The sequence below is a fragment of the Microcebus murinus genome, chromosome 5 (genome assembly GCF_040939455.1).
Source record: "Microcebus murinus isolate Inina chromosome 5, M.murinus_Inina_mat1.0, whole genome shotgun sequence".
In the NCBI taxonomy this organism is placed as follows: domain Eukaryota; kingdom Metazoa; phylum Chordata; class Mammalia; order Primates; family Cheirogaleidae; genus Microcebus; species Microcebus murinus.
The window spans coordinates 95571523-95594641 of NC_134108.1; the positions used below are offsets into that span (position 1 = coordinate 95571523).

The 23119-nt window shown below is 34.5% G+C and overlaps 1 long non-coding RNA gene across 2 annotated transcripts; it reads right to left on the minus strand.

Moving 5' to 3' along the window:
* Positions 1-1356: 1356 nt before the first annotated feature.
* On the minus strand, positions 1357-22338 carry LOC105869175 (uncharacterized). 2 transcript variants are annotated; one of them, XR_001153032.2, is made up of 3 exons: positions 22135-22338; positions 6603-6736; positions 1357-3751 (listed from the first exon to the last, which is right to left on the minus strand). It is a non-coding gene; the product is annotated as an uncharacterized LOC105869175 (long non-coding RNA). The 2 variants fall into 2 exon arrangements; XR_012919314.1 differs by lacking the exon at positions 22135-22338 and adding an exon at positions 13837-13973.
* Positions 22339-23119: the final 781 nt, after the last annotated feature.

Below are 23119 nucleotides of genomic sequence, written 5' to 3' on the forward strand. Positions count from 1 at the left end.
AATAAGCCTTCTATTCACCAACTGATCTCTAGTGAGAAAAGGGGAGATCTAGCCTTTGTGAGATCCAAATCTTTAACAATTTTGGAATGTGTTTGAAGAGAAAGAATATCAAATGTGCAGTATAATATTAGGCATAAAAACAATTATTTAGAATGCAAAAAAAATCATAACAGACTATATTTTTTAAAAAAACTGAATAGCACATACATAAAGGAAATCTGATAATTTAAATTTTATATGATTCTCATAAAAGGGAAAACACTGTGTTTATAATTGCATGCCTGCATTAATGAGAGTATTTGTCTTGTTTTGACTAGGCACCAATGAAAACAGAAGTCTCTACTTACAAGGTGTTTCTCCTTCACTATATATTATGTAGTGTGAGTGTGTGTATATGCACATAAATATGCACTATATACTTCCAGTACCCACTGCTATATCTTCATAGAGTGATGTGATACTGAGTCCTTCTCCTTCATAATACCGTAATAAATCAGCACAATGGAGTAGTCCTGGAAGCCATTACTCTACCAGGGCAGGGGCAATAACTTATGTAGACACGGAAGAAACTGTAAACCAATGAAAATGCCCCACTAACGTAACCTACTGTATTCCTAAACTCAGTGTCCTGGTGCTGAATCCACAAAATGGCTGTACCTAATCATTGCCAGATTATAGGGGACATTTGACCAAGGGGAAGGAAAGTCTCAACCAATTGTGGTCAAAATCTCTTACGTTTTCAAACTTTACAAAGATTTGTTCATGTTTAGGGACCTTACTAGAGTCATGGGAGGGGCTTGTACAAGTGGAGCCCCTAAAGCTTAAATTTCCTTAGCTTTCTGGTATTCTTTGAGAGAGTATAAAGGAAAAAGAGATGAATGGGAGAAAGATAAGGAGATGAAGAAAATTAAAAAAAAATAAATACTGCTTTGAATTAATTTCAAAGTATTTCTACACTGAGAAAAAGAGGCAGATAAATGATATTATATAATGCTCCAGCAGCTCTATGGACCCACAATCATAAGTGCATACATAAGTAATTCAAATACAAATTTTTAATGTACTGGAAATTACTTATTTAAATAAGAGCTTTTACCTTAAAAGTAATTACCAAGGTATATTATATCTTTATTTGAACAACAGTAGTATTACTAAAATATTTGCAGAATTCCTTTGAAATTGTTTCTAATTAGGTAGTGCGTTATGAAAAAAATCAGGGTCATTACTCTATTACACCTTACATTTTAATCTCAAAATATTTAACACAGCTTTGTTCAAACCTTCTTTAATACAGACACTTTCTAAAAATCAATTTATAGTAAAATAAATACAGATACAGAAAACCACACAAAACAATTTTATATTTAATAATTGTTATTTATTATAATATATTATAAAATTATATGTATCTTATGTATAATCTATTTTCAAGTGAACAGTCTTGCAACCAACACTCAGATCAAGAAATAAAACTTTTCAGCCATCCTACAAGCCTCTCTAAACCCTCAATTATAATTAAAACCTATCCATTCTTCCCCAAATTAAACTATTTTCCTACCTGTTATAGATTCACTTTCTCTATCCCTTTATATATTTATCAAACAAATGTGTATACTTCGACACTATGCCTAGATGCTGTAGTTTATTTATACCAATTTTGAAATTTAAGACATCTTTTGAGTCTTTTTAAAATCTACAGGTTTTTCCCTCCATCTTTTTATTTTGTCTACAATTTATCTGTTGTGGAATCTAGGCCAGGAGTGAGAAAACTTTTCATGTTGGCTGCATTAATTTAGCTGTACTCAAATAAGAACACATTCAAAAAACTTCAGTTTGACATTCTTAAAAATGGACGTTATTTTGTAAAAATCTAACTACTATGCACTTAATAACTTCAAAAAATGAAAACCATTTGTTAATTTTAAAGTTAACTAACCTTTTAATGGCTTTGTTGTGTCTGCTTTTTGTTGGAAAATATTTGAATATTTGGGTGCAGTATGGAGGTCCGCAGTTTCAGTTGATCCTCTGGAAGGGTATCGGTCATTTGTGACCTTAAGGGCATCTTGATTTGGGTTAGATAGAAGAATGTAGATTTGAAGCAATAAGTGGTTAAAAAGTAAGAAAACATTATCTGGGCATGTTCCTGAAGAAGTGGGTATTCTACTTCATTTTTTCCATATTTCAACTGGATCTTTCTTAGTATCAAACAATGACTTTAAAATATCATCTACTAAGAACCCAATCAATTCCATCTGTAGTTCTTTAGGTGCCTCAATGATATCGGCTAGGCGAGGCTGAAGTGCTAATTTGAGTGTGATGTCATGATTCTCAAAGTCAGTGAACCTTTCGTTGTATTCTCGAATCAATAGGTCTATAATAGCTGCATATTCTTCAGACGATTTGCATTTATCACCCTGCTCATCAATGACCTTTGCTAACTGGAGAAAATGTTCATCCAAAGTTTCATTTTCAACAAGAAGTGTTTTGAAAAAAGATAGCTTTTTTTCAGAAATGTTTGGATTTTTGCCACATATCATATATGGATTTGGTTTTACCTTGAAAAGACATATTTGAGTCATTTTGATTTGACATGATAGCACACAGAAATGCTGCATTCCTCTAAAAATCTTCTTTCAATAATTTACATTGCTGATTCTGTTCTTCATAAAATTTAACTATCTGTTCTTGCAGAGATAAAATTTTGACTAGCACTTGTCCCTACACTAGCCAACACACTTCAGAAAGATATGGTAAATGCACACTAAATACTCCATTGTTCAACTTTAGCATGTTATAAAACTGACGGTGCTGTGTTGCATTTGCACTGATAAAGTTAACAATACTCACAACTTGTTACAAAGTATCACCTAAAGTAATAACTTTAGCACAGAGATTTTGCTGATGCAAGATACAATGAAAAGAAATGAGAGCATCTGGATCTGTTAACCCTTTTTTAAATCTGTGCAATAAGCCCTTCATGTTATCCTATCATGGAAGGTGCACTGTCTGTATAAACACTCACTAAGTTTATCAAATTGAGTTTACCTTCGTGACATTTATCTTGAAAGTTTTTGAAGATATTTATTCTCTATGTTCTGTTTGCAAGAGTGCCCAAAGTGAGCAACTCTTTGTAGCAAAAAGATCTTCTGTTGTGACCTGACCAAAGTATTAAAAAAAGTCAGTAGTATCACTTGATTCCTCCAGCATGATTGAAAAATACATATTTTCCTTCCGAAGTATTGCATGAAGTTGTTCTGTTAAGTTGAATGCTTATTCATGCTGCTAATCAGTTATGGTTCTCCTTGAAAGATGAAGTTGTTTGTACTTGGAAGCATTATCAGGGTCTAAGCATCCTACAACTTCAACAATGCATTCTTTCACAATTTTTACATCAGTGAATGGCTTCCCCTTTTTCCCAAGAATGTAAGCTGCTTTTTAAGTTGCTTAAGTAGCATTGTTTCCAGGTCTTATCAGTGCTTGAAAGAATTGTCTTTGCTTTTGCTTCTCATCTTTTAATTTCTACAATACAACCTTTTGTGCCTCTCCCTCTAATTTAAAATACTTGTAGTCCTTATGAGTGTTATAATGCTAATGAGCAATGAATTTCTTTAATGCTGATATTACAGTATCACAAAGCAAGCAAATTATGTTATCTTTAGCAGAAATAAGATAATATTGCAATTTCCAATCCTCATTAAAAAAATCGGTTTTCTTCCTTCAGCATTCTCTTGGTCTTCTTTGACATGATGGGCTGTTAAGCAGACAGAATTAAAAAATATTGTCAAGCTGTGCAACTATTCACAAATTCCACTTCAAGCAGAAACATAGTGCACCACTGTCAAAAGATGATAACAGACTGGCATACTTGACCCTCACAAACTCTTGCCAACCACCCTCCTGCGGTAGTGGCGCCAGTCAGGTGGGGGAAGTTAGAACCAAATCAGAAGTGTAGCAGCCTTCAACTTAGCCCTTATGGCTCACTAATGTTCTAATTGTGCTGGTCAATCTTGAGGATTATTTAGTTAAAACGTATTGTATTCTTTGGTACTTTAAATACGTTCATTTAAAAAATAAAATTCAAAATATAAAAGACGAACAAAAATGCATTAATAAAAATAAAAGGATTTGTTCTGTGAAATTTGGATTCCTTCAAAAAGCCGCACTTAAGGACCTAAAAGGCCATATATGGCCTTAAGGACTTAGGTTCCCCACCCCTGAGCTAGGCCATTTGATCTATAGTGTCCCATAATTTACATTTTTCTAATTGCCATTGCTTATGGTGAAAATCAGCACATTTCTCTCCTTTGTATTTTCTGCAGATTGGAATCCAGATGTTTTATCAAGTTCAGGTTTGATCCCTGTGGCAAGACCATATACATAGTGTGTTCTTTTTTATCAGGAAGGAAAAGTCTAGTTTTCTCTCTTTTTGTGATACCTGCAGTTATTCAGCAGGTCATAAATGTTTGATTCCTTAACTTCATTTATAAGTTCTCGAGGAGGAAATGAAGAGGTTTTTATTTAACTTCTAAGGTGACCATTTTTTTAAAAAAATAATATCATTATGAAATCATAGACTTAGACATATCGGATAAGTTGCAATCCACTGCAATAATTATTCTTGTTGGAATTCAGATTGCCTCATATTTGGCCAGTGGAAGCATTTTCAGGTTGGCTCTTGAGTCCTTTTAACATAACCTAATCATATTTGAGCAGTTCCTTGCTATCTTGTATGATAGATCTTGTACATTTTCCATGTTAAATCTAGAATCAGTCACTTATCTATGGAGTTCTGGTTTCTATTAGTGAGAAAAGGCATTCTGAGACCACTGTCTAGCTGCTCAATGTTCTCTGCCCGTGTGGGTTGAACATTGTAGACCTTTTCAGTGGACAGAACTGTGACACGTTTAAAGATATGTCATACGTTCATACTGATACTTTCTATTCAAATTCATAATGCATATAATATCTTTTTTATTTCATACAAGGAAGCCTGGTTTTCAAGGGCAAAGGATATGTTAGAATATCCCGTAATTATTTTCCTTTATTTCACATTGTGCATGGAACAACCTAAGAATGACTGTAGCAACACTATCATCCCAATACAATTACCAATAAAAGTTGTGCATTTTTTTTCCAAATGCCTTCCCAATTCTCCCCCATGTTTACAGTTGTACCTTTTCTTGATTTTCAGAGTATATGGTCATTACATTATATTCTCTCTCATTTTTAAAGCCTCATATGATCTAGATTTTTAAGTAGCTACACGCGGAATATTTTTTGAGGAATTTTTAAAGCTTTTTTTTTTTTCCTGATTGCTTTATTTGTATCTGGTATGTGAGAGAGTGAGTATAAACACCTATCTTTACCTTTCTATACATTCATCTAACCATGGAGAAACTGACTCTTGTGGGCTTTCTGTCCCTGGGCAGACATCCTGGGCATTTGAGAGGAGATAATCTCTTACTTTGAAGTATACTCAAAGATCAGGTTGTGATTATCAGGCTGTGGTAATGGTGTGAGCTGGTTACTGTGGCCTATAGAACGATAGATGCTGCTACTGGGTTATGGTTCTAAAATCAAGCCCCGGTCTCTACCATAAATACATGGATGCAATTATTAGTCAATCTTCTGGCTATATACTTGAGTGTATATTTAACTTAAGATTTGCCTATGAAACTATTTCCCTGACAAGGAGTCACTTATTGCCAGGGCATCTCTTCACTTGATTATTAAGATTCCCTTTATGCTGTTCTCCCTTGAGCTTTAATTACAGGATTGCAGCATGTTCAAAACATGCTGCCAGATTTCTCACTTGTACAGGAGACAGAACACATATTTCACATCCCCTGCACGTCCTTTATCCCTCTTATTGATTTCCTAGGCAATTCTGTATCGATTTTATCTTCATATTTCAATGCCTCCTTGGTCTTTTTCTTTCTTATTTCTCTGAGCTCTTAGAACTCTGGATTTCTCCTTGTTCACTCAGGTCATCCAATTAAGATTTATGTGTGATCCTCTTTTGCCACTCTGAGGACTCTCTGTGATCCAGGCTGGAGCCCAAATATTCTTAACACGATGACTTTTATCTCAAACCTAAACTATCTATCTAAGCTCTGGTACCCTCAACAGTGTTTGTCTAAAATTGTGAAAAGAAACTCCTGTAAGAGCCCTCCTGCTTAAAAGTATCTCTCTCTGACCTCCCATTCCTGCCATCTGTGTTACTACTCTGTGCTTACTATGATGCTATCACTTGTCTTCGGGGCTTTGTTTTAACAAAGCACCTGCAATAATATTTACACCCAGGAAGGAATAAGGGCCCCTCACCACTCTCAATTCTCTTCTCATAATACATTATTGTGGCTTTGGAGTTGTTAGTAACTTAACTCCTCATGATTAAAGGAAAAAAAAAAAAAAACAGGCTTGCTTTGGGACACCGGACACCATGGCAATCTCTATCAGGGGTGTCCAGCACCTAGTTTAAGGCAGAGCCCTTAGTGCATGTAACACTTTGCATAGGGAAAAATAGCAAATGGCACCTGTTTTGAAATTTAAGGCAGGGTACAATCTTTTTCTAAGTGAACTTTAGAAGATGAAGGTCTTACCCAAGACAATGTCTCAGCTGAATGCTATAATTCAAGGTTCAAAGGAACTTGAAATTGTTGGAACTTGAATTTGGTGTGGAAGTTTGGGGGATCATACTCTCTGAAATATTTTGCTTCTTTCATTGTTTAGAAATCTGAAACACATAAAGGCAAACATGAGTTTTAAATTAATGCTTCCCCTATTTTATAAAACACATCAGATTTTGAGACATCGAGTTTGTCATCATGACTACAGAAACATTGAGCTTGACAATAGGAAGTAACTTTAATCAATGGTTAAATTAACCAATCAGATCGTGTATCCCCAGGACTTGATTGTGTTGCTTGGGAACAAACACAGAGGGGAGATCTGTGAAATAATCTCAGGAAATGAGGGAACCCATGTGGGTAGAATAGAAAAGAGAGTGCAGCATGAGTTCTAAGAGAATGCACTGTGAGTACCATCCACAGCACATTAGTGGAGCAATCCTCCCCACAGGAAGGCCATGTTCTCTGCCCAAGGCAGGATCCTGGAAAGAGAAGCTCCAAGCCTGTAGTACCAACTCAGCTAGTTTGAGATCTTGCCTCCTGGCAGACACTGGAGGTCCATCGTGGAGCAAGGGAGGTTGGAGAAGAGCAATATCCACTCCTGACAGCTAGATAGGGAATCTCAGATGGCTCCACCTCCCACGAGCAGACTTTGTGTCTGGGTGAGGCCACTTCAGCTCATCCCTGGTTGCTTTCCAAAAAAACTGGGATCAGACCTTTAAGCATTGCTGAAAAAACTATCTTACCAGCTTTGTGGAGGCTGAGGGCAAGCTCACACAACCCAGTCCTACCCAGCCTCGCTTCCCCCACCTGCCTGTGCTGTGGCAGAGAATAGGACTCACCTGAAGTTCCAAGGCCCCACCCACCACCTGGGCTATTGGAGTGCTTCTTCTAGGAGGCTACAGCCAATCACAGGTCTACCCAAAATAATACTGCCACTTGTTCCTTCCAGCAACTACCACCTACTGACAGGAAGGTCAATATGTACAGCCTTTTACAGCATTTATGGACTCAGTCATACAGGGTGTGGTTGAGTCTTACCCACAAGCATCATCTACTGTCTCAGAGATTAACCTGGGAGTGCCAGTACAATTAACACTGTTAAGAAGACCACAGGGCTGGGGAAACCAAAAGGATTTCAAAGGGCTCCAACCTCCTTCATCAAAGAGAGACCAGGAATCTGCCCACACACATAGCTCACCACTGCTACAGCCTACAAACAACTAGCAACTGAGAGAACCACCACACTTGGATACCCCTAACAAAGATATCCATTCAGAACCCAGATCGCATCAAAGCATCCACAAGCAAAGCCAAAGGTTCTTACCCAACATATGCTACAGATACTCCTTTATAAGTAAAGCAGGGAAAAAAGCCCCATCTAAACAAAATAAAATCCAAAAATAAGAAGTGACAGTTGCTCCAGATGAGAAGAAATCAGTGAAAGAACCCCAGAAGTATAAAAAAATCAGAGTGAAAGGACACCCTTAAAAGGGAACACCAGCTCTCTGGCAATGGATACCAATCAAAATGAAATATTGAAATGATAGATAAAAAATTTCAACTATGGATTGAAAGGAAGCTCAATGAAATCCAAGAGAAAATGGAAAACCAACTCAAAGAAATAAGAAAAACAATTCGGGAAATGAATGAAAAATTCACTAAAGAGATTGATATATTTTTTAAAAAGATAGAAAATCTGGAAATAAAAAATTCATCTAGGGAAACACAAAACATAGTAGGAATTTTAAGAATAGACTAGACAAGGCAGGAGAAAGAAGCTCAGAACTTGAAGACAACTCTTTCAAATTAAATCAGTCTGTCAAAAATAAAGAACAGAGAATTGAGAAGAATGAGCAAAGTTTGCAAGAAATATGAGATTATATAAAACAGCCAAATATAAATATCCCTGATCTGATGGTGAAGAAGAAAATGCACGAGGGCTGGAAATCCTATTTGAGGGAATAATTGAGAAAAACTTCCCTGGTCTTGTAAGAAATTTAGATACCCATCTACAACAAACACCTGGGAGATTTATTGCAAAGAGATAATCACCAAGACACATAATCATCAGACTGGCCAAAGTCAACATGAATGAGAGACTCCTGTGAGCCAGGAAATGAAAACATCAAGTAACTTACAAAGGAAAAGCCATCAGTCTAACCACAGACTTCTCAATGGAGAACTTACAAACCAGAAGGGATTGGGACCCCATTTTCAGTCTTCTTAAACAGAACAGCTACCAGCCTAGAATTTTGTATCCTGCAAAACTTCCATACATGAAGGAAAAATGAAGACTTTTCCAGACAAGCAAAATCTGATTGAATTTGCCAAGACCAGACCTGCCCTGCAGGAAATACTCAAAACTGCATTATACATGGATCAGCACAATAGATACCCACCAGTGCAAAAACCACCCAACAGCTAAAGCTCAGATCTCATACAAAACAATAGCACAAGAGGTAAAACAAAGCAATAAGGTATTACCAACAGTATGAACAGAACATTATCCCACATACCAATTCTAAGAAATAATGAACTTAACCAGGACTCTAGAACAAATGGGCCAAACAGATATTTACAGAACATTTTACCAAAATCCTACTGAATATGCATTCTTCTTATAAGCACATGGAACATTCTCCAAGATTGATCATGTCTTAGGCCACAAAACATACCTCACCAAATTAAAAAAAATAGATGTCACACCACGTACCTTCTCAGACCACAGTGGAACAAAATCTATAAATCAACTCCAAGAGAAACACTCAATTCTACATAAAGTCATAGAAATTAAACAACCTTGTGATAAATGATTATTGGGTCAATAATGAAATTAAGATGGAAATCAAAAGATTCCTCAAACTGAATGACAAAGGGGACATAAGCTATAAAAATCTATGGGATTCAGCAAAAGCAGTCCTGGGGAAAAATCCATAGCCTTAACTGCCTAGATAAAAAAGACAGAAAGATTACAAATTAACAATCTAATGCCACTTCTTAAGGAATTAGAATAGGAAGAGAAAACCAAAACCAGCTGAAGAAAGGAAGTAATGAAAGTCAGAGCAGAACTAAATGATATGGAAAAGAAACAATCAAACAAAAACAATACAAAGATACAATGAAACAAAAAGTTAGTTGTTTGAAAAGTAAACACAATTGATAGACCTCTTGATAAATTTACCAGCAAGAGAGGAGAAAAGACCCAAATAAGCTCAGTCAGAAATGAAAAACGAGATATTACAACTGATACCACATAAATACAAAATGTCATCTGTAAATACTATGAAAATCTCTACACATAAACTCCAAAACATACAGGAAATAGACAAATTCCTAGAAATTCACAACCTCCCAAGACTCAATCAGGAATAAATAGAACTCTTGAATAGTCCAATAATGAGCAACAAGATTGAAGCATTAATACAAATTTTTCCAACAAAAAAACCCCTCCAGAGCACATGTATTCACAGTTGAATTTTACCAGATCTATAAAGAAGAGCTGGTACTCATACTGCAGAAATTATTCCATCACATCGAGGAGGAAATCCTGTCTAACTCATTAAAGGAAGCCAATGTCACCTTGATACAAAAGCTAGGAAAGGACACAACAAAAAAGAAAACTACAGACAAATATACCTTGTGAATATAGATGCAAAATTCTTAACAAAATACCTGCAAACTGAATTCAGCAGCACATTAAAAAAAATAATAAACCATGACCAAGTGGGCTTCATCCCAGGTATGCAAGGATGATTGAACATACATAAATCAACAAATGTCATTCACCACATAAACAGAAGCAAAAGCAGAGACCATATGATCATCTCAATAGATGGAGAAAAAGCATTCAACAAAATTTAGCACACTTTCATGATAAAAACCCTCAACAAAATCTCAAAATTATAAAAGCCATATATGAGAAACCCACATCCAACATTATACTGAATGGGGAAAAGTTGAAAGCATTTCTACTAAGAACTTAAACAAGACAAGAGTGCCTACTGTCACCACTTGTATTCAACATAGTGCTGGAAGTCCTAGCCAGAGCAATCAGGCAAGAGAAAGAAATTAAAGGCATCCAAATTGGGAAAGAGGAGGCCAAACTATCTCTTTTTGCTGATGATATAATCTCATATCTAGAAAACCCCAAAGACTCCACTAACTCCTGGAATTGATAAATAAATCCAGCAGAGTCTCAGGTTACAAAATCAATGTACACAAATCAGTAGCATTCCTATACACCAATAACAGTCAAGCTGAGAATCAAATCTAAGACTCAATACCATTCACAGTAGCCATGAAGAAAATAAAATACCTAGGAATATGCTTAAGTTCTCTACAAAGAGAAAGTTCTCTACAAAGAGAACTATGAAACACCGAGGAAATCACAGATGACACAAACAAATGGAAAAACATATCATGCTCATGAATTGGTAGAATCAACATTGCTAAAATGTCTGTACTACCCAAAGTGATTTACAGATTCAAGACAATACCTTAAAAATACCAATGTTATCTTTCACAGATCTAGAAAAAATAATTCTATTTTTTGTTTGGAACCAGAAAAGAGCCCATGTAGCAAAAGTAATGCTAAAGAAATAGAATAAATCTGGAGTCATCACATTGCCAGACATCAAACTATATTACATGACTATAGTAACCAAAACAGCATAGTATTGGCACAAAAATAGAAACAAAGACCAATGGAACAGAACAGAGAACCCATATATAAAACCATCCACATACAGCCAACTGATCTTTGACAGAGCAGACAACAATATACACTGAGGAAAAGAAGCCCTATTCAATAAATGGTCCTGGGAAAATTGGATAGCCACATGCAGAAGAATGAAACAGGATCAATACCTATCACCACTCACAAAAATTAATTCAAGATGGATAAAGGACATAAATGAAAGGCATGAAACCATACGTATTCTAAGAAAATGTTGAAAAATCTCTTCTAGATATTGGCTTAGGGGAATAATTTATGAAGAAGACCCCAATGGCAATCACAGGAACAACAAAAATAAATAAATGGGACTCGATTAAATTTAAAGGCTTCTCCACAACTAAGAAATAATGAACAGAACAAATAGACTACCTACAGAATGAAAGAAAATATTCATAAGCTATATATCCAACAAAGAACTAAAGAACCCAATCAAATCAGTAAGAAAAAAACCAATCAAGCCCATTAAAATGTGGGCAAAAAACATGAACAAAAGTTTTCTAAAAGAAGATAGAAAATGGCCAATAAACATATGAAAAAATGCTCAATGTTATTAATCATCAGTGAAATGGAAATTAAAATCACAATGAGACATCACCTTATCTCACTTAGAATGGGTTTTATTAAAAAGTCCAAAAACAGTAGATGCTGGTGTGAATGTAGAGAGAAAGGAACATTTATACACTGTTGGTGGGACTGCAAATTAGTACAACCTCTACGGAAAACAGTATGGAGATTCCTCCAAGAACTAAAAGTAGACCTACCATTTGATCCAGCAGTCTCACTACTAGGTATTTACCCAAAGGAAAAAAAGTCATTGTATCAAAAAGACAACTACACTCGAATGTTTATTGCAGCACAATTCAAAACTGCAAAGATGTAGAGGCAACACAAGTTCCCATCAATGTACATGAGTGGATTAATAAAATATTAATTACGTATACTCAGCCATGAAGAAGGATGAATTAAGGCCCTTTGCAACAATTTGGAGGGAACTGGAGATCATTATCCTAAGTGAAGTATCTGAAGAGTGGAAAAAGAAACACCACATGTACTCATTATTAAATTGGAACTAACTGATGAGTACACATGTGCACAGAGGTAAGTAAAACTCAGTGGAAATCAAGCAGGGGTGAGGGAGGAGGAGGGGATGGGCAAAAACCTACCCAAGGGGTATACTGAACACTCTCTGGGTGATGGGCACTCTTATAACCCTGACTCAAGCATAACAAAAGCAATCCATGTAACCAAAACTGCTTATACCTCTGCAATATTTTGAAATAATAATTAAAAAAACGAGCAGTTGTAAAGTCTTGAAGCAGGAATAGCAAGGAAGCCTGTATGATCAGAAAGGGGTTATGATACATCTAGAAAAACATATTGAGCTTACATTAGTCCTTTTATTAACTGCGTTACAACACTAGCTCAAAGGAAGCTCGCTGGCTGGGCGCAGTGGCTCACGCCTGTAATCCTAGCAATCTGGGAGGCCAAGGCGGGTGGATCACTCGAGGTCAGGAGTTGGAAATCAGCCTGAGCAAGAGAGACACCCCCGTCTCTACTATAAATAGAAACCAATTAATTGGCCAACTAAAAATATATAGAAAAAATTAGCCAGGCATGGTGGTGCATGCCTGTAGTCCCAGCTACTCGAGAGGCTGAGGCAGAAAGATCACTTGAGACCAGGAGTTTGAGGTTCTTGTGAGGTAGGCTGACACCACGGCACTCTAGCAGGGGCAACAGAGTGAGACTCTGTCTCAAAAAAAAAAAAAGCAAAGGAAGCTTGTTGTGTTGTGGGCTCTGGAAGTTGATATACTCCAGTTCTTATTTAGAAGTTGAAATCTTATGGCTTTATTCTGAGACTTTGATAGAATAAATTTAGGAAATCCCATTTAGCTCACATTATCTCTAGGCATCCTACAAGTTTATATTTATTAATAAATACCTTTTGTTATTGAGGACAATTTTTTTGTTATTGAGTGTGTTGGTGCTCAAAAACTATACCCCAAAATTAAGGCCTCAAAAGCAGCCTCAGAAGGGTAATTTTTCTCTGAACTTCTTCTGCTTTCTTGACCCTTACCCTCCATTCTCCCCTTAGGCTAACCATAGAAACTACTATTTCTCTTCCCCAAGGCAGGTTATAGAAACCAGAACCTTTTCTCCCCAAAGCCAACCTTAAGACCTAAAACTATTACTCTAACTTTCTTCTCCACTCTTCTGTCTTAAAAACTGGCCATAAAATATGATCTGACCTGCCTTATTTGGTTGTAGGTCATTAGACCCCTACTTCATAGAAGGTTTTGCTCAATACTCAAAAGGAAAGAGTATTGCACAGAGAAGCCAAGAATAATCTAAACAGACAGGACTTTCTGGGTTTCTCCCCTTGGTCTATTAACATCACATCATATCCTTTTTGTCCAATCATATTTCTACACAGTTCATACTTTGTTGAACTTAAGCATGAAAATAGTTTACCCTGTATCTTTGTGACTTCATTCCAAAGACTCTCATGACATGTAAAACTATGATCAAATGAATTTGTGTGCCTTTTCTCCTTTTAATCTGCCTCTTGTCAGCTGATTTTCAGCAAACTTTCAGAAGGTGAAGGGAAATTTTCCACTGGAACCTACAAGTGCAATCATCGAGTACACAAAATAACATAATTATTTAGAAGTCCCTGTGTTTTCATTAAAGCTGACTTATAAGTACAGAATTCATTCTCTCTATACCATAGTTACAAAGATTTAGGAAAAACCATGTTTTTTATCACTTAATATTTTGATTCCTAAATTAAAATTTTGATTAATATTTATGATTTTGTGTTCTATTATTTATCAAATAAATGTCTTATAAACATTTTGAAGAAAAAATATGAATATTAAAAAAGAATAATTTCATAACAATTCACAGCAATATCTTCTTTAGCATATCTCAAACAAGAGTATACATATCTCTGAGATTGAGTTGATGTTCTTAGGAGCTATAAGTAATCTACATAAATTTCCATATTTTGTGGACTTTTAATGATAATCTAAGAAATGTTTGATATTATTGATCATTTCAATGGTCCCTTCATAATTCACTTCTGCCATGCAATTGCAATTTTACTATCTATATTTGTATTTGTGCTTATGATCACATAGAGAAAAAAATGCTTTTTCAATGACTTTGGGCTAATTGAGAATAGGACAGGCTAGAAGATATTTAATACACAAACTATATGTTTATATTGAATGAAGGTGCAATGATGTTCAGACATGAAATAAGAACTAGGGTTGTTTGTTGTTTTTAAGTATTTGGAAAAGAGAAAGTGATGAGACAATTATATCATCATATAGGGTTCAGTGTACAATCGTGTGATAGCTGTGTTATATTCCTGTTACTGGCAGCAATTTATTTACAAGAAAATGACTTCTTCCATTATATGAAATAAATTGTCTTATTTCTATTTTTTTGTTTGCAAACTCAATTGCATTTAACATATAAATTTGTTTGGCTTTTAGGGTTATATAATAGCCTTGATCATAAAAAATGTGTACCACTTTTGTTTGTATATATTTAATAAGACAAAATGGTTAGTATTAAAATTGGACCTGGGTGAGAATTAGTTATTTTTTTATAGGGGTAAAGATTTTATTCAGGGTTGATAAATACTGCAATATTGTAATATACTCATGATATAGAAGATGAAATTTGTGAAAAAACATATTTTAGCCAAATTGAACAGAATTGGCTCTGTGTAAGTATCATAAAAATAAGTCCAAACTTCTTTTACATCGTATACAAAAGAATAGATAGCAGGTAGCATTGCAGAGTCAGAACCTGGAAGTAATTTCAAACAACACCAAAAATGTCCAATGAATTAATTAATTACTCTATGACATCATGTACTTTGGGACAATGCTCAGACTTTAAAATTAAAGCATTGCAGAAAGTGAATGAAACAGTCCACACTCCTTTTTATAGTTTACATTTTCTATATGTGCCTTATTTTCTTTGTAAAATTAAATATAACTGGTCATGTCACGTTGATTTAAAGGTATAAAATTGTATTATGCCTCTTAATAGTAAAAATAAAAGATAAAAAATATTTTGACAAACTTCTATCAATGTAATTATGTGCTAATTTTTTATCTTTAAGTTTCAAATATGAAAGCAGATGACAATAAAAGAGGTAAAAAGAGAGAGAGAGAGAGAGAGAATAGTGGGGCTCGGTGGATTTGTGATGTTAGTAATATTTCCTAGCTTTCAGTTGAAGTATTTATGTGGTGGCCTAGCTTTCCCTACTCTCTCTGGAAAACTTTAGTCTCTTGTGAGAAGAGCAGAAAGACAGCCAATGAGTACTGAGCCCAAATAATAATAGCTATCGTGCTGTTTTGAATAAAGGTGGTTTAGAAGTTCTCCCCTGAAGCACAGCATGTGCACGGTGGCCTAAATTTTATCTGCTCTGACCCAGAAATCTGGAAGTGAAAAGAAGCTGAAGCAAAGTGTGAGAATGCATGTATCTGGGGAATGTTAAGCTATTTTGAAAAGAATGCTCTAGGATTTATTTGGATAAATAATATGTGATATGTTACCTGTTCTAGTAATTGCTGATAGTAAGTTATTGAACTTCAAGGCCATTTGCCAGGGACAGTTGAAATCTCAGAAATGAAAATAACTATCTAGAAACTAACTAGATCGTGAGGGGGAAAAGTCAAACTGTATTATTGAAATGTGGGATAGAAACACACAGTAGTGTGTTTAATTATTTTTTTTTTTAAAAAAAGGAGGCACACCAAGATACATGAATTTGTATGCACAATCAAAGAAAAATATAATAAAACAGTTCGGATAACTAAGATGCACATGAATTTAAATCACTCATCGTTTACATTAGCAGCAATATTCTCAAGAACAAAGTAAGGCAAATATATTTTTGACTAAAACGTTTTTAAATTAGCCATAGAACAAATTATTATTAAAGAAATCATGCTTTTAAATATTAAGAAACTGTTACTGTTTTAAAAACCTTTTAAGTAAATTACATAAATATGTAACCCTAATGAGCTCCAAAGTTGCAATCTAAATTCCAGTGTTCATAACTAGAATTTTGGCCCATCATCTATTTTCTTCATACACTGAGCCATTACTATCATTTAGAAATTATTTTTTTGATTCATATATTTTTTGTTTTAGTGCAATTTTCTATAGAGTATTTAAGCTATATATCCAGATGTATTTAGTAGACATTTCTAGGATTTCAGAATTTTTATTTTAACATATCTGCAAGAACAAAATAGAAATGGAGTATAAACTCCTCAAATCATTACTTCTAGTCAAAGCATATTATAAAGCATATTATAACGTATTTGGCATTTCAAGGACTAGATGCAACATAGCAAGTGATTCAGTAGGTAAATCTTTATTTTTATTATCTTCTTCTTCTTCTTCCCTAGATTGCATTCTTTATATTCTAATTTGAATAATAATCACCTTTGAATCCTTCATCTTCCAGTGTACAGCCCATTTGCCCTAACCTCAGTCGTGCTAACTGGCTCTCGCCCTGCATTGATTAAGAGTTCCCAGAGAGATAACAGAGTGTGCAGGAGCATGAATAATCTCTTTGCTTCTCAAGTCAGTTCTTGTGCATCTCCGCAGTCTGGCAATAACACCCACAATCTGAGTAGTGAGGGGCTAGCTGTGAACTCTCAAATAGCATATGTATGACCTTCTGTTGAAAAAATAAAAATAGAAAAAAAAATTAATATTAATATAATGAATTTTTTCCCAAGAAGAAGAAAATACTTAAACATTTTCATCTTTTGCTCCAGTTCTTCCTTGGTGACAGAGAACTGTGCTTAACAATCAAATTGGGCAATTACCAGTAGATTTCAGGCCTAAATCTTATGAGAGTAAAGCTGTTATCATTGTTAAAAAAACTAGAGGAAATTGCAAAGGAGTGAGATGTTTTTGATATGCTACCTACCAGGCCTGGCTGTAATGAAACATTTATCTCTCTAATCCACTGTCACAGTCTTAGCTCAGCTACTCATCATCCCTGTCACTCAAGCAGGCCCCACACTGGTCTCTCTGTCTCCAAACTTTTTACTTTCTGACCCACCTCCATTTACCTTTCAGAGTTACCATACTAATTCACAAATACAATCACATTCCAGTAAAGCTCAGAGATGACTTCCCATTAGCTACAGAAGAATTTGTAAGCTTCTTAGTCTGGTAAGAAAGTGACTCCTTTATTTTGTCCTAGCCTGATTTTCCAAGATTATTTCTCAACATACTCACCCCTCCACAAGCCTCCCTCACAGCATTCACCCTACCTGCTCAATGCAAGTGATAATTTGACACCCTTGTTCTTACATATGCAGGCTCATACTATATCACTTAAGTGTTCTTTTTCCTATCCTAGTCAATGTAAATGCACACCTACTTAACAAGGTTGAACACAAATGAAGCTTCCTCCTAATTTTCCCATGGCAATCACTGAACTCAATTTCCATAGAACATCATCATGTGTGTATCAGGTATTGTATTAGAGTTATTTGTGTCTTTTTCCAATAGATTTTGAGATCCAAACAGGCAAAGACTTTATTTTATTCTCTTATGTTTCTTCTGCCTCCCTAAATTTGCCTTAAAAACAGGATTAGTGTCCAGTTTTTTTTTCTCTATCTGGTAGATTGAACCTCTACAGATTATAAGAAACATTGTTTCATATTAATGACATGAGAATAACATCATTAAAATAAGTAGTGTTGGTGCTCAAGTACAAAGGTACAAAACACTACTGATTTCTTATGCATAAGTTTTTTTTTCTCCAGAAATGCTTGCATTAAAAATTGGAACCTGTCATTATGTTAGTATTTATAATTATTATTTTTTTAGAAAAGAATAATGAAAGGAGCAGAAGTTTTAAAAATCAGAGAGAGCTTAGTTCAAACTTTATTTTGCCACATATTAGATATTAGACTTAGGGAGAGTTACTTAATTTCTTGGGTGTCATATATGCAAAATGAGAATTAAAATATTTACCTCTCAGCTGGGCCTCAAGCCAATGATTCCAGCTACTTGGGAGGCTGAAGTGAGAGGGTGCTCAAGCCTAGGAGTTCAAGGCTACCCTGAGCTATGATTGTGCTACTGCCCTCCAGCCTGGGCATCAGAGTGAGAGCCTGTCTCTAAAACCAAAACGGACTACAAACAAACAAAATAGTTACCTCTCAAAGATGTTTTGAATGGTTGAATCAACAGAATTGGTTAAAATAGTAAGCAATTGTCAATATTCTACCATATTTATCTACAGAAAAAGAACAGTTTTTATTGTCTTGGAACTAACCAACTGAGTGGTTAACATGTGCTAGATATAGGAATTATTCTCTCCAGCATAGTTGCTTATCAGTGGTCAGTCTTAGATGATAGACTATAATTACAGGATGATTGATGATGATGACTAGGGCATACACTGCTCTACCCATCATTGCTCATCCAATCTTGCAACCACGGCAGTAACTTTACTCAGTTTCTGCTTGAGAAATATAGCAAAACTAGCTACCCCAGTCACAACTTGGGTTCAGGAAACTAACTAACAAATTGAAATCATTCATTTACTGTAGATTTGGGAATTAATGGTTGCAAAGTCAAGTGAAAGTCTGCATTAAATTCAAACCTTATTTATTGAGCTGCTATTATAAGTTGGCATTTTTGGTGCAGGAATAAAAACACAAAAGAGATGCAGCCCCAGCCTTTAAAGAGCTTACATATAGCTATTACACAAGACAGGCCACAATGTGCTTGAAAAGAAATTTAAGAGAATGACTATGAGAATGTAAGAAGAGAGAGAAAGATTTGTTTTACTATTATAATTACACACCTTTCTAGTCTTTAAGAAGGTTTTGGGTTCTGTATCTATGCCTTGGTATTAGTGGGCTTTCTTATATAATTCAAACCATTCATTTTAATGGAATTCTGAATAATTTATAAACATAACAAAGAGTTGTTGCTGATTTTTTTTCTCAGCATCTCTGCCTCTTTAACAATCTTTTCTCTCTCTTGCAAAATAATATATATAAATGAACTGCCAGACTCCATTGCAAATCAGGGAAAATAAACAGATTTTATGTAATCTCTTGGCTTCTGGAAAGTGCTCTAAATTCAATAAGTAAAGAAGGCAAATATTTTACCAGTGTGCTGTGACTGGTGGTTTGTAGTGTCATTTGACTATTAGGAAGTTATAAAACTATATGAGGTGCTGAATAGCAATTCAACATAAACAACATTATTCCTTAATGACATGCTTTTTAAATGTTCCTTAAACAACACTAACTTTGATGATATGTTTTAAAAGATATTAAAAGATGTTTGAGGTCAATTGTTGTTTTATTTAAAGTGTCTATAAATATTAAACAAAAATTCACCTTGGCATAGGATTATAAAAATTTGTTCTTAAATAATCAAGGAGGCTATATTTCTATAAACTGTGTTTTAAAAACACAGGAAAATAACTTTAACACTCACATGTTAAGTATTTTTTTACATAAGTTTTTCTTTCCTCTACTTTTCAGTTAGTATAAAATGCACTGAAGAGAAAGCTGATTATTTCCAAAATATATCTCAAAAAGCATTCCATTTTAAAACTGCCAATAACCAAATATTCAATTAGCAACATAGTCTTTAAGAAGAAGAAAAATAATTTTTAAGAAACTTGTCTATATCTTTTTCTTTGCTTTTTAAGTTCAAATTCTAGCCACTCAAATTGCATAGCTCAATATTAAAATGATGGCAGCAGTAAACTCCAGTGAATTTTATTAAATTTTCCAGGAAAAACCCTATGAATTTTGTGGTGAGATATCTTTTTGTTTTGATGTTAACTCATTTATTTTTATTTAGAAATATATCTCCTTACCTTATAGTGCTATAATAGGTCTACTTTCAAAGTTTGTGTTGTTAGAACTTACTTTAGCAAATATCACACTTTACATTTCTCTCTTACATAAAAATTATTTCTTAATACATACTTTAGTAGCAAAAATATTGAAAATAAGGGGATTTATTATTTTAAAATCTGTCTATAATATGTTGTTCCTCAAATTTCAATTCTAATTATTTTTTAAAAGACTCATAATTTGCTCTAGACCTTGTGAAAATACAGTACATTAACATTGTGCCATAAGTAAGAGAATCCAAAAGTGAAATAAATTTCAATAAAAAGTATGAGTAGCTAATGAAAAGTGAGGACATGGGTAGTTAAAAGACTCAGCCAGACTCTGAACATAAATATCCCACCAAAGAAGGAAATGTTTCAAAGCTTTTTACTTTCCTTACTTGAAGAATCACTGTATTGGGGTAATTCATATTTAGCATTTCTCCCTTTAAAATGGCAAATTAGGAGGAAACTTAAATATTCAATAATTAAGGTATATTTTAATGATATGAGGGCATCAATTATTGACAAGAAACACATCTTAAATAAGTTATAAAAACTCTTCAGCAAGATATCTATTTCTACTCCTATTATGCTATCTCTATAGGAAAAACTCTTAACTGTTTCTAAAGAAAACCAACATGCAATTACTCCATCTAATTGGGGATACTGTTTATGAAACTTTTCTCCTTTGAACTTCTGTTTAAATTTTCCAACTATGTGCAGGTAGAATATTGTTTAGAATTGTTATCAGTATGGTAAGCATATCTTATTCCAACAACATGATACAAAGCAAAAGCAAAATGACAAATACCAGTGCGGATGAAAAAGAAAACAAAAAAGAAAGGGTTACCACATGTGATAAAACATTCTCAGTCATGTTTTATGTGTGCTGTGGATTTCAACATCAGTGCAGACTGAGTGATATACACAGCACTTCAAAATATACATTGTTGGATTTTAAGCAACTAATAGCATTTAGACACACCATTGGTCTAATGCCCATCTTCAGGTTGTAGAAGATTTATTACCCACAGTAAGAAAATACACTTACAATTCTGGTTTGGGTTAATGTTCCTTAGTACCTCAATTAATTGTGAAATAAATACCTATCAATAGTATTTCAAGATCTGAAACACATCTGAGGTGTCATTACAATGAAAAAAAAAATCTCTCATTTAAAACTACAGATGAAGTCATGTAACTCTAATAGCAAATGATTTGCATTCAAAAATGTGTGTGTGTGGTATATATATGTGCATATATATAACAGACACAGAATGCAGCACACAGGAAACATTAGTGAAGGTTCCAAATTGGAAAATATTACGAAGAGTTGACTCCTACTAGCTAGAAGCTAGAAAATATCACGGCCAAACTGGAAGCTTGAGACTAACAGTTTCATTTTTTTTTTTATTTCAAAATTAGCTGAAGTAACAAACACAAAAGCATATATTAGACTTTGAACAAGTCTAATAGCAAATATATGTTTGTGGGATATAAAGATGGAAGGGAAATTTAGAGTTTATGCTTTTAGTTGCTTAAAACCAAACAGTGAAAAATTCAAAGTTCTAAAGCCATATTTGCACAGACATTCTAATTATTAGCTCACTTTATCTCTGCTGGCTCAACGTGGTTCTCAGCTTTTTAATCACTTCTCTACTGGCACAGCTAATGTGCCTACAAGTTGTCTAGAATTTTAATATTGCTAAATTTAGTGATGCAAGTTGTGATTAAATTGTGAAAACTTGTTTAATGCAAACCCTGATTGAAAAGAATACATGCTTATTTAAGGAAAATGTACAACTTTGCAAAAATTATATAGCGCTATATATAGTCCCACATTTAACAGCTTTACCAACCTGCAAAAAAGTTGGTTCTTGTAGAAAACTGCCAGGCTATGTAGTCTGAAATCTGGAGTCGTAATACCAGAGAGCTGTCAGTCAGCCATCCATCCATCTAATTGGCTTCTTACCATCTTTCCATCATGTTTTTTTTATAACTGGTCGCCTCTGGCTAAAATGCAAATCATGAGGAAGAGCCGTCTAGAAAAAGCTGCTGCTTTCTTAATTATCTGTCAGAGTATGGACCAGTGGACCCAGGGCCGCACTGTAGAGTTATGCTAAGCAGCAAGGCATCATGGGAATTGGAGTGACAGCTCATTTTCCTCCTGTGTTTTCTGTGTTCGAATGACAATGCAGAAATATGGGTTTTCCCACACTTTCTCTGAACACCTGGGCTATTGCTCAGGGGAGCACAAAGCCAAAACTGTCACATTTCCAGACATGGTCTTATTGCTGTCACTATGACAGGATTGTTGACAAATGCCAGCAGTCATCTCGGCATCTTGGGAAATGTCTGCCATGATTGTGTCAACAGCCTGACAGAAATTGTTAATGTTTAAACTTCTTCCACTGACAGAATCCTGTCTTGCTGACAATATTTGTCATATGAAACTCAATCTTTGTCAAACTTGCTTAAAAATTAACACTTTCTCAATTTCTTTTTTTTTCCTAGTTTACTGCATAGCAGTGCAAAATTTTAGCAATAAGATTTCAACAAGGTAACGTAACACAGTAATTTAGGTCCACGTTCTATCCAAATTCTTCAACCCATTATAATTTATGGCCACCTTGTCCTTTTGACCTTTGCTATCAGAATAATTAAGCACATATATAATATATACATACATTATATATATATATATGCCTTAGCATTTAAATTTGTGAATTATTCGAGAGGTACAAAATACTGTTTCCTCAGTATACAATACAGAAAATCAATTAAACCTTGCTGATTTTTTACTTATAGGAAAGTCTGTTGCAAATTTGTACATGTACATTAATT